The sequence below is a fragment of the Camellia sinensis genome, chromosome 6, assembly GCF_055761805.1.
Source record: "Camellia sinensis isolate YWXY chromosome 6, ASM5576180v1, whole genome shotgun sequence".
In the NCBI taxonomy this organism is placed as follows: domain Eukaryota; kingdom Viridiplantae; phylum Streptophyta; class Magnoliopsida; order Ericales; family Theaceae; genus Camellia; species Camellia sinensis.
In genome coordinates this window covers 161,622,812-161,634,961 of record NC_138966.1, presented here as the reverse complement: position 1 = coordinate 161,634,961, position 12,150 = coordinate 161,622,812, and the positions used below count along the sequence as shown (strand labels likewise).

Below are 12,150 nucleotides of genomic sequence, written 5' to 3'. Positions count from 1 at the left end.
GCAGATTTTGCAAGTTATAAATGCTAGCCGGGAATATTTATACAAGTGAGGTTGAGAATTTGAGAACTGAATTTGTTTTGATAATGTCTCTCTGGAAGATGGATATCACTATGGCTTTTCAGAACTTATGGTTGGAATAATTTTCTTTAAAATCTTTTTTGCTTTAACTTTGTTAGTGTGGTAGAATATTTTTTGATTTTTATTGCAATATAAATAAATTTATATTTTTGGATAAAAAAATGATTATGGTTTGAATTTTTTTTTTTTTTTAATGTGATGATCTTATGGTGGTAATATTTGTTTATTATTACGAAAATATTACAAGATGAATGGATGTCAAATTAATATAGGATATAACAATTAATATTCAATTGTTTATAAAATTGATTCATTTTTTACAGGTATTCACGCATGCTTAGTTGCGGCTTTTAAAAGTGTCAATGAAAAGAACATATAGGTGGCATTTTGTAGTAGTGGTAGTAGCTTTGCAAAGTGTCACTAGAATAAACTCCAATGGCACTTATATCCATTTAATGGCACAAATGAATTGGATTTAGTGGCATTTATGAAGTTAAAAATATCAATTGTGGCATAACAAGCATCATTAAAAATCCATATAGTGGCATTTTTTAAATTGTAAGTCTTCTTTAATGGCACTTGATAGCGTCATGAATAGTATCTACCATGATGTTAAAATGTCACTGAAAGTCTTTAGCCCTGATGGTGTAATGGCACTTACAAGTGTCACTGAAGTGCCACTAAATTTGTTTTTAATGGCGCTCGATAGTGTCACAAATAGTGTCTATCATGACACCAAAGTGTCATTGAAAGGTTTTAGCAATGATGGTGTAATGACACTTGCAAGTGTCACTGAGGTGCCACTAGTATTTATCGTGGTACGGGTATAAATGGCACTTGTTTAACATGCCACAAGACTAAAAAAAATGTCATTAGAAGAATAGTTTTGTGGCACTTTCAAATGTCACTAAACTAAAATAATGTTGTAGTGAGTGAGAGTAGATGAGATTGTCATAGCAACAACATTTCAGGTAACATTAACATTGACGAGAGAGAGAGAGAGAGAGAGAGAGAGAGACGAGAAACGTAATTGGAGTGTCATGCATTTTTGTTAGTGATAATGTGTGAGATAATGACAATACAACAACAAAATTACATAAAAATGGCGACCGATCAACCGATCAATTACTATTCGAATCTTGACTAAATTGACACACTACAAAAATTTCAATTTTTTTTGCGACGGCATTTAATGTCGTCTCAACAAACTTTTAGCAACGGCAAATGACTTTTAGCGATGGCAAAGGGGGGGGGGGGTCACAACAGAGGGCGTTGCTAAAATGTTTTAGTGACGGAAAATGTTACCTTTTGCGACGGCATTTTACTATTGCCTATAATATGTAAAAAATTGAGACATTTTGCGACGGCAATATTGTACCGTCACTAAAAGTTTTATTTGAGACGGCAAAAAATACTATCACGAAATGTTTTTTTGTTGCGACAGCATAACCTCTGTCCCCAATTTCTTTTGTGACGACATTGCTTATGTCGCCAAAAAAATACATTTTAGTTCTAATGTTTTTTGCGACAGTGTGGTGTCATTGAGGAAAAAAAATCAAAAATATTTAAATTAATTGTATTAAAAGAAAAAAATTGAAAAAAAAAACCAATAATTTCATAATAATATAAAAATTTTTGTATAGAAATAATAATTTCTCCATAATAAAAATATTTTTGCATTCATAACTACACATCAACAAAATTACCCCACTACATAATGTTTCATAATACATATATAATGTTTAAATACATAATGTTGTTCACAATTCAAAATAACATAAACCAAAAACAAAAGCCTTCCTCATCATTCTCCGTGGGTAACAAAAATAAAAGTTAGTCGTATTCTTCACAGGCATGCATTCCACAAGAAGCAAACTCCTACTCAGGAAATATCTAAAAACAAAAAACAAAAATAATTAATGACAATATAATTATGTGTTAATATGTTAATTACAAAAAAAAAACATAAAAATTTAACAACTATACAATTACAGGGATAATTAAGTAAATAATTTTGCCTAGACCGAAATCCGGCTCTAACTCCCAAACCGGAACTCGATTCGAGTCCCGTTTTCTCCCACAAGTCTCTCGTGCCAAGGCGGTCATGTGTGTCAAGTTCCGTGCTAATTCAATGCCGTTTGGTGATTTTGGGGCATCAACATCTCGAATTCTAAGTTTCTTAAGGAACTAGTTTGTCTAGACCGAAATTCGGCTCAAACTCCCAAACCGGGAACCCGATTCGAGTCCCGTCTTCTCCCACAAGTCTGTCGTGCCAAGGTGGTCGTGTGTGCCAAGTTTCGTGCTAATCTGACATCGTTTGGTGATTTTGGGGCGTCAACACCTCGAATTCTAAGTTTCTTAAGGAATTAGTTTGCCTAGACCGAAATCCGGCTCTTACTACCGAACCGGAAACCAAATTCGAGTCTCGTCTTCTTCCACAAGTCTCTCATGCCTAGGCGGTCGTGTGCCAATTTCCGTGCTAATCCGATGTCGTTTGGTGATTTTAGGGCGTCAACACCTCGAATTCTAAGTTTCTTAAAGAACTAGTTTACCTGGACCGAAATCCGGCTCTAACTCCCAAAGCGGGAACCCGATTCGAGTGCTATCTTCTCCCACAAGTCTCTCATGTCTAGGCGGTCATGTGTGCCAAGTTTCATGCTAATCCAATGTCATTTGGTGATTTTGGGATACCAACCCCTCGAATTCTAAGTTTCTTAAGGAACTAGTTTGCCTAGACCGAAATCCTGCTCTAACTCCCAAATCGGGAACCTGATTCGAGTCCCCATCTTCTCCCACAAGTCTGTCGTGCCAAGGTGGTCGTGTGTGCCAAGTTTCGTGCTAATCCAACGCCATATGGTGATTTTAGGACGTCAACACCTCGAATTCTAAGTTTCTTAAGGAACTAGTTTGCCTAGATCAAAATCCGACCCTAACTCCCAAACCGGGAACCCGATTCGAGTGTGTCAACACCAAATAGTAAAATACAAATATATCGTTACAATCATCTTAAATGAAATGATTGCATTATGCTTTCAAGAATATTGCAGAACACAAATGCATCTGTGAATGAAGCCATTGAAAGGAAGAAAAGAAAATTGATAGTAGAACATGATATAAATTTACAATAAATTATCAATGATCGTTCACATGTAATGAAATTTTTTTCGGTTATATCTTCTGAACAAACAATTGGATGTATTTCATATATAACAATGGGGAGGAGCAATCTTATTTCATAGGATTTTAGAAATTATAACAAGCCATTCACCAAAAATATGAATGTGCAATTCATTCCTCAACCATCGTTGAAATCACTTCTTCAACAGGATGAATCCACACCATCTATACACGATATCATTATTTCCAAAATATTACTAGATCTTAGTGGATGAGAACTCACCTCATCCACGGACCTTGATGGAGTTTGCAACGGTACTGCCTGGTGATCGAACCTCTGAACATTGTATAATTCCATAACCTTGTCATAGTTCTCAGCCCACCATCTTTGAGCTTGCCATTTATTGAACATCTCACGACTGCTCAACCTAACAGAAGAATCATCAGCACTACTAACCAAACCATATCTGAAAAAATGCTTTGGGGTAACAGAATGTCAGAATTAGGAAATTACTTACAATAAGAGATATACATGTGAACATAGTTGCATCAAACTAGTTAAAATAGTTGTCCAGTTAAGGAAAAAGGCATTTAAATGATAGTTATACCCACTTCTAACATGATCATCATGAAAATAATGCCGGTGTCGATATTTTAGAAAATTGAGTCACAACTTAAGCAACACATATTAGATATTACCACCATAATTGCTTCATTGGTTATATAAAAAGATCGTTATTCATTACAAGCACAGGTGTGCAACAGTTCAAGGCCAGATAGACCTGGTCCAAACCGCCCAACTCTTCTGATGCTTTTTTTGTGGCTCTCAACAAGTCTATTTAACATCTTAGTTTCAGGGTGGTTCAGGTATTTACAAATAGGCAGTGCGTCAACCCCTTATAAACACCCAACAAAAAAAAAAAAAAACAATTAGAGAAGAATTCTCAAATTTTACAATTTTTTTTTGATAAGCATTAAAAAAAATTTAAAATTAAAAGAAAGAAGAGAGAGAGCTACTTGCTATTCAAGAATGCTTGAAATTTTTGATTACTTTTTTTATATTCTATAGACCATGTCAATTCTTGTACTTTACCAACAAAAAGACAACGCCAAAAAAGTTGTTTGTCTTTGTTTCCAATGCAGAGGACCTTGTTCTTGTTCCTAGGCTACAACTTGTGTGGTGTGTGGATGTCGATATTTCTTTTGCTGTTATGGCCAATATTGCTTAACATATGTAGCAAAATGACAAATTGAGCGACACAAACACGATAGACATTATAGTAGTGACAATAATAACAGAAGTACTAATTTCATCCATTGTTTCAGCCAACCGACTAAGGTAACTAATCCACCCCCAAAAAATAGAAATAAAAGATGGTGCACTGGCTTCTGAATGAACATCCTCGGTTAACAGAGAATTTTAATGTTTACCCAAATACAAATGGGTTATGCACATCAACAGGCCATCAGTAAAACTGGTCTATACTTATTAACACTCTTTCTTACCATTCCAATCTGTACAAGTTAGAAGTCGTCACTAAATTTGCAAATTAGATCTTCACTTTATTAGGCTGGGCAGTTCCTTGTAGGTGAACTGTTTAGTGTAAAATAAAAATAATCAACCTAATAGTGATAAGATAATCATGATGATGATGTGAATTTTGTAATTTTCTATAATAAATCTCCATTGGTTATTGAATAGTGAAAAACAATCAACTTAATAGTGATAAGATAATCATCATGATGATGACTGAGAGAGTTGAAGAGAGACACGCCGCACCATCGTCGCTCGCTCGCCGCTGTCGCACGCTGCTCGATGCCGTCTCACGCTATCACTGCCATCGCTCTACGCCGTTATCTGACACTAATTGATGCTGTCTCACATTGTTGTTGCCGTCGCTCGACGTCGTCGTTTGTCGCTGCTCACAATTGCGCGCGCTCGCGAGAGAGAGAGAGAGAGAGAGAGAGAGATAGAGAGAGAGAGATTCGAAAGAAGAGATGGGTTGGTTCAAAAGATTAGGGATTTGAGATTGGGTATTTTTGGTTGAGGGGTGAAAAACGAGCTCGAATTAGATTTGGGTTTTTTTTTTTGTGACGTCAAATTTTACTGTCACAAATAAAATTTTAAGACAGCATTTGGTAACATTTACGTTTTTTGTTTATATTTATAAAAATTTTATAAACTAGTTTTTGTTTATTTTTTAAAAAATATAAACTATAAATGCATTTAGTTTGAACAAAATGTTTGAAAAATTTTAAAAACATAAACTAAAAAATATGTTTGTTCAGGTCTAAAATATTTATATTTATTTTTTTATTATTTATGATAATGTGATCATGCACATTATAATTAAAAAAATTAATTGAAAAAAAGTATTTGAAAAAAAATTAATTGGAAAAAAATTGTTAATCAAATTCCTAAATTTCTGTTTAAAAACCAACGTAAACTCATTTTTTGAGTTTACGTTTTTTCCTCAAATTTACAAACTGATACAACCATTTATAAATCAAAAAAAAAAAATTATCAAACAAGTTTTTATAACAGCTTTTAATTTTTTTTTAAATATAAACTGAAATAGAAAAAGAGAGAGAAATAAAAAAGAGAGAAAAATAAGACATGATCAGCGAGAGAAGAAGAGAGAGAGAGAGAGCGAGAGAGAGAGAGAGAGAGAGAGAGAGAGAGAGCGAAAAGAGACGAACGATAGAGATAAATAGAGAGAGACATAAAAAGAGAGAGAGAAAAGAGATGAGTGAAAATGTAACGCCCCAATTTTTATACCCATATGATAATACGATAACCATGGTTCTTTAAAGTAAAATTGAAAATAAATCCCCACACTTGCAATACATGATACAAATAGTCTTCAGGGGATAATACATCCACTTCAAATCAAAATAACATGAACAAATAGATATCCCCAAGGGTTTACAAGTTTCCAAGGCTTAGGCCTGGTTACACAAAATGGTTATTGAAATCCACACAAATACAGCCCTTGGCTTATAAACAGAGTTACAACAAAATGAGAGCCTTGTACTCTCAACACATATTTCCTCACCTTTAGTTAGACGGAATCATCACATCTTTTCCGGCACAAAAATCCCGTAGGGTCAGCATAAAGCCCAGTAGGAAATCCTTAACAAAGTATATACATTTTATACAAGTCTCAAGAGATGAATGCACATGCCATGCTATGTCTTTTTGCAAATAAATCATATCTTCATCTTTTAAAAACCATCACGCTCAATGATGCCATGAAATGTCCATTGTTCAAAACTTAACAATTTAATTCAAGGGGCGGTAAATACAACTCTGGTAATCCATAGGTCGGTGTCTGCAAGTAGACTATACGAATACTACCAAATTGTCATTTTTACCGGTATTAACCGGAAGGCTCGACACCTATCCGCGCAGGTTTTTGGTCTTTCACCCCGGACTCTCAGGCCAACTTATTCAGTATCATCTACACCACCTATCAAGACTTACCAACGTATTTACCCCAAAACCATTCCATGAAAACTTGTTTCTCAACATTCTTTTCTCAATGCAAGTTTTCAAATCAACTTTCAAAGTTTAATGTAATCAAATGAATTGATATGTCAATTTCACAAGATGAATATAAATACTTTTATTCCAATTCATCATCCAAGGAATAACACAATTCTCTCTTCTCAAGTATCCTCAACAATTAGTCATTTCAAGACTATTTTAACATTTTGAACAATAATTTCCAAAATGAATAACAATTCTTATATTCCCTGAATTCATCATTTATATAAATATAAATAAGAAATTTTCCAAACATCCATTTATTTTGACACACAAAATAAATATAACAATAACATTCATGGATTTTCAATCTCTTTTAAAAATTCCCAATTTCTAGGTTTTCTCACCAAAACTATATAACTCAAATCTTTTGAGAGAAAACTTTCCAAAATCATCTTTACTTCAATCAACGAAGATCAAAACCCTTAAGATCATTTTAAAAGAACAAGAGACAAACCCACTTTCAAAATCATTCAACTTCTTGAATCAACAATCAACTTTCAAAGCTATCGAAGGATGATTTCGAAAATCATCTAGATCTTGCAAATATATATATAACTCTAAGAAAATCCCTACCTCAAGTATTGAAGAAGAATTGCGATGAAACCTCAAAATCAACGATGCCTAAACTCGATCTCCACCACACACAAGAAAGCCCTCGAGATGATAACCAACTTTGATGAAGAACTTAGGTCTAAATCCCAATGGATTTAGAGAAATTAAAGAGAGAAAATGACTTCTAAAGAGAGAAGCTCCATATCTGGAATTCTGGAGAGTTTTAGAGAGAGAGAGGACTAAAAAATGATTTGAAATATCAGGTTCGCAAACTGAAATAACATGGTCTGCTTGAGCATGGAAAGCCCTGCTCGAGTGTCAAATACACCTTCCTAGTACTTTTGCAGCAGGTCAAACTTCTAGAACCAAACATTCTTTGCTCGAGCGCATAAACGGCCGCTCGAGTGGACAAGCAACTTCAAATGCATTTTGCATTTTTGCTTCGGGGGCGCTGCCTCTCGACCCTGCCAGGGCGTTTGTAGACACCCCATTTTTGACTGACCTTAAGACTCAGACGTCATCGTTTGAGTGCTCGATGATTGCGCATGTTCGCACTTGTTTGGAGTCCCTGAGGTTTTCGGCTGCGCACCTTGCCCCTGAGTCTCTGAACTCTCTTGATTTTGTGCTTGTTTTAAGCCAAACCTTGGTGCCTCCTTTTGCCTGGAGTGAGAAGTAGAGGTGTAGACCACTTTTCTCCTCTGTTAGCCAGTTTTCTCCCCTGTAGACCACTTGTGGTGGTCGGTCAACTAGGGTGGGTGGTCGGTCGACCACCTTAAGTGGTCGGCAACTTGCCACCACCCTCTTCTCTTTGTGTAGACCACATTTCCCCCTCTGTCGACCAGCTTTTGACCCTGTCGACCACTTTGGGTGGTCGGTCGACTAGGTGGGGTGGTCGGTCGACCACTTTAATTGGTCGGCGGCCTTTCTACACTTTCTGCAGATATTTTTGGTGCCAGCTGTTAGGCATAGGATGCATCCTCCCTACACGTGTAGGGAGGGATTTGAGCAAGCTTTTGCTTGCATCTCTATATAAGGGGAAGTGCTTCCTCCTTAGAGAGGGTTCAGAATTTTGAGAGGCCAAAAATATCTACTCTCTCTCTAGATTTCTCTCTTTCTATATTGTTGTGCCTTATAGTGCTTAGAATTGCATTTTCTTCACACTTTTGCACACAACCTCTTAGCCAAACACTCCTACTTTGTTGCTGAGGTGCTGGAGGGTCTTAAGGGAGCTTCAAAAAGCTGGTTTTTGGCTTAAGAAGTTGCTGTTCTTGTTGTTCTTCAAGGGTGAGTCCTATTCCCTCTTTAAAGCTTTGTTTTCATTGCTTATTTAGCCACATTTGCATGCTATTTTAGGCTTAGTTTTCAACTGAAAAAAGTCTTGTTTTAAAGTGTTTAAAATGGTTGTTTAGGGCTTTGTTTGAGTTAGGGGTGGATTACCCCCTTTGGTAGCTTGTTTTGCCTTGTTTTGTGCCATCTTTTAAGGCCTTTGAGACCATCTCTTTTTGGCCTTCTCACCACTGAAACTCAGAGGAATTTTAGTGGTGGAAAAGTGGTTTTGAGGTCCCAAATGGGTGGGGGTGTTCCCCCCTCCTCTTCTCTTGTTTGCATGTGTTGATGGCCCTCCAAAAGAGCATGTGTTTCTACTTCTCAGAGGCTTTGTTTAGCTCTTTTTTGTGACTTTTCAGACCTGCCATAACTCTGTTTTGGGTTGTCTTGGTCACCTCTTGCATGCTTCTTGTACTTGTAGTGTAATCCTACTTGTAGCCTTGCAAAGTAGCATGTCTTTGTGCATTGAATTTGCCTAGTTCAAGCATGTTTTTCGCCATTTTTGGCATGTCATAACTCTGATTTGTGTTGGTTTGGTTGCCTCTTGCATGCCCCTTGCACTTGTTGTGCAATTTTGGTTCACTAGTCTAGCATATTTGTTGTTTTAGCCTATTGATCTAGAATGCGTATGCTATACTCTAGCACATTTTTTACTTTTATTTAACATGTTTGAGGTCTAATTTAAGTGGTTTTGGTCATGCATGTTTGGCTTTGCATAGCTATAGTGTATTTGGCTTTGCTTGCCTTGCACTTTGGGATCCCTAGCATGTCAGATTTGAGCCTTTTACATGGCATGGCATCATTTGGTATGCAATTTCAGAGCATAAACTTCTTCCATACTCTCATGTTTATCACTCTTTCATTGTGTTTAAGAGTTGTGCCCTTATGCCTTGTTTGTGAGCTAATTTGGAAGCCTATCTGTCTTGCCATCTATGTTGCAAGTCTAGCATGTTTTTGCCAGCATCTTGACCTGCCTTAGGTATGTTTTGAGTGCTTTAGGCCATTTGAGCATTGCTTAGTATGGTTGTAGTGTAAATCCCTTGACTAGCTTTGTATTTCAAATCTCTTGGCATGCTATATATTAAGCTATTTGCATGATATGACATCACTTGGCATGTAATTTTAGAGCATATGTCATTGCCATACTCTCACATTTTCCACTCCTTTAATGTGTTTGAGAGTCGTGTCTTCATGCCTTGTTGGCGAGCCATAAAACGTGCATACTTTCCTTGTGTTATATGCCTTGATCTTAGTATATTTCATCCACTGTTTTGCCGTGTTTAACCTCTGTCCGAGGTTGGTTTGGTCATTTACGCATAGTATTGTATGCCTATAGTGCTATGCTCTTTGCTTGTCTCGATGCCTTAGCTTCTAAACATGCCATGCACGCATTTCTTACATGATAGAGCCTTGTGCATGGCACTCTAGCATTGATAGATAAGCATGTTGTTTGCATGTGTGTTGCATTGCATTGTGTTTGGATCGGACGTTAATCCAAACATGAGAAACGAGGGGTGGTTCATACTCAAAGTGATGAAACGTGCCTCATTTCTTGGTCGCCGTCCCTCTTGATTGTGCGTGATAGGGTGGAGGCCTTTCGAGTCTTATGTGTGCATTCATTGAGTTTTGCGCAAGCTTGATCCTTTGGCCACCATGCATTGAAAATGCTTGGTTGTTGACCCGAGAGTCAAGTGCCATACTCCTTTGAGCTTGAGATATGATAAGGAGTGTGGAAGTGCATACATTTTCTTGCAAATACACTGTCTTGCCTCTGTCTGTGCTCTGTTGCAGCAACAGGAGGAATTTCAGCCCTCAAGGTGTGCTTGAGATCAGAAAGAAGCAATATGGAAATCAGTGTAATTTTCAATGATTCAAAAGAGTGCAAACAGAGGCGTCTTAAGGCAAGACGGTGGATTTCCGGGAGGACGCAACTGAGCATGCATATCTCCCTCGCCCGTGAGACCATTTATCGCTTTTGTTAGCTAGTTGTAGTTAATTACCAGTGTTGTAATTAATTTAGCTTAGTGCTTTGTAATATTCTAATTAGCTTAAATTAGCTAGTTATTCAATTCGGTTTGTAATAATTAATTAGCTAGAATAGTTAGTTAATTAGTTGGTTTGTAATAGTTAGCTTAATTAGCGTAGCTAGTTAGCTTTCATTTTTTTCGGACCCTCCCGCAAGAGGACAAACGTTGTAGTAAGGGTGCGTGTGTGTGTGTGCTTGTCTTCCAACCCCCATTTCTTTCTCCCTTTTACTTATCAGCTTTTGATGGTTAGTTTAGGGCATATTTCAATTAGCATCCTTATGCTTGCATGCGTGCATCATTCATTTGTCTTGCATGCACCGGGCTCGGCGCATCATACAAACTGCATTGTATTTCAATACACTTACTTGAATAAGTGTTTCAAAGCATGTTGTCAAGTTGCATTCATATGCCATCTTAGATAGCCGAGCCTACTTAGTTGCATTTTGCATGTGTTGCATTAGGCATCTTAACATAGCTAGGATCATGCATTGATTTCTAACTACTTTTCTGTTTTGGCTTGGAGTACACTGTGAGTGTTTACGCTTTAGCATACTGCATGAGATGTGTATGTTGCCATGTTAGCATGCTTGCCATGAGGGTATTTGCTTAGTTGATAAACTGCCCGAATGCCTGTGGATGAAGGCTTTATTACTTGAATTGGAACAATTCATCAAATGCGAGTTTTAAGCCCACTTGGTTGTGGCAAATCATCTTGTTTTAAGCCCACTTGAGGGTGGAAAATCCGCGCTTTAGCCTACTTGAGGGTAGCAATTCCAAGCCATTTTCAAAAACAAACATGAGATATTTTGTTCCAAGTTAGGCAATCTAGGCTATACTTGTGTGTTGTGCGCATCACATAGTAAGTTAGCTAATAATCTGAACAAGAGCACATGTGTTCATAAAACAACATATCATGTTAGTAGAGGCCGATCTTTGATCGGGCGAGCGGGGGTGCTCATTTTAGGACCTTCCCCTCTCGTACCCAAGTTCTCGATCCGAGGCAACTTTGGTGATGACGGACACGTGGCCTTAGGCACGAGTCAGGGTTTCCTAAATTTCACAAAATAAAATATTTAGGTGGCGACTCAGAAATCTGGCAAAGTAGTCCATGTTTTGCGCTTTTTGATTAAAATCGATTTTCCAAAACGATTTGCCGAATTTGGACTCTTTCGTGATTTATCAGTCTTACATTGCACTTTGTGAGATTAGATTCAGAACCGTGATAGGAGTCTGAACTGTAGTAGCTAAAAACTACAATTCGCACCCTCTCCGAAAGGGGGGCGCGCGGAGCGAGTTCGGGGTGGTCTACAGCGCTGCTCTCAGAGCTGCCAAGGGGCGCTGCCTCCTGGACCCCTGCGAGCTGATCGGGCAGCTCGATCCCTGACATAGTTAGTGAAGTGGCAAAACATGAAAGATACGCTACAACCCGATACAAACATGAGACATTACCTGCTCCAAACACACTGCTACAACCTGATAACCAAAATAAGGGGAATACAG

General features: G+C 37.4%; 1 long non-coding RNA gene across 1 annotated transcript; it reads right to left on the bottom strand.

Annotated features, from left to right (window-relative positions):
* Positions 1–1,674: 1,674 nt before the first annotated feature.
* LOC145792448 (uncharacterized) lies at positions 1,675–4,261 on the bottom strand. The gene is made up of 3 exons (XR_014331848.1): positions 3,714–4,261; positions 3,479–3,623; positions 1,675–1,971 (listed from the first exon to the last, which is right to left on the bottom strand). It is a non-coding gene; the product is annotated as an uncharacterized LOC145792448 (long non-coding RNA).
* Positions 4,262–12,150: the final 7,889 nt, after the last annotated feature.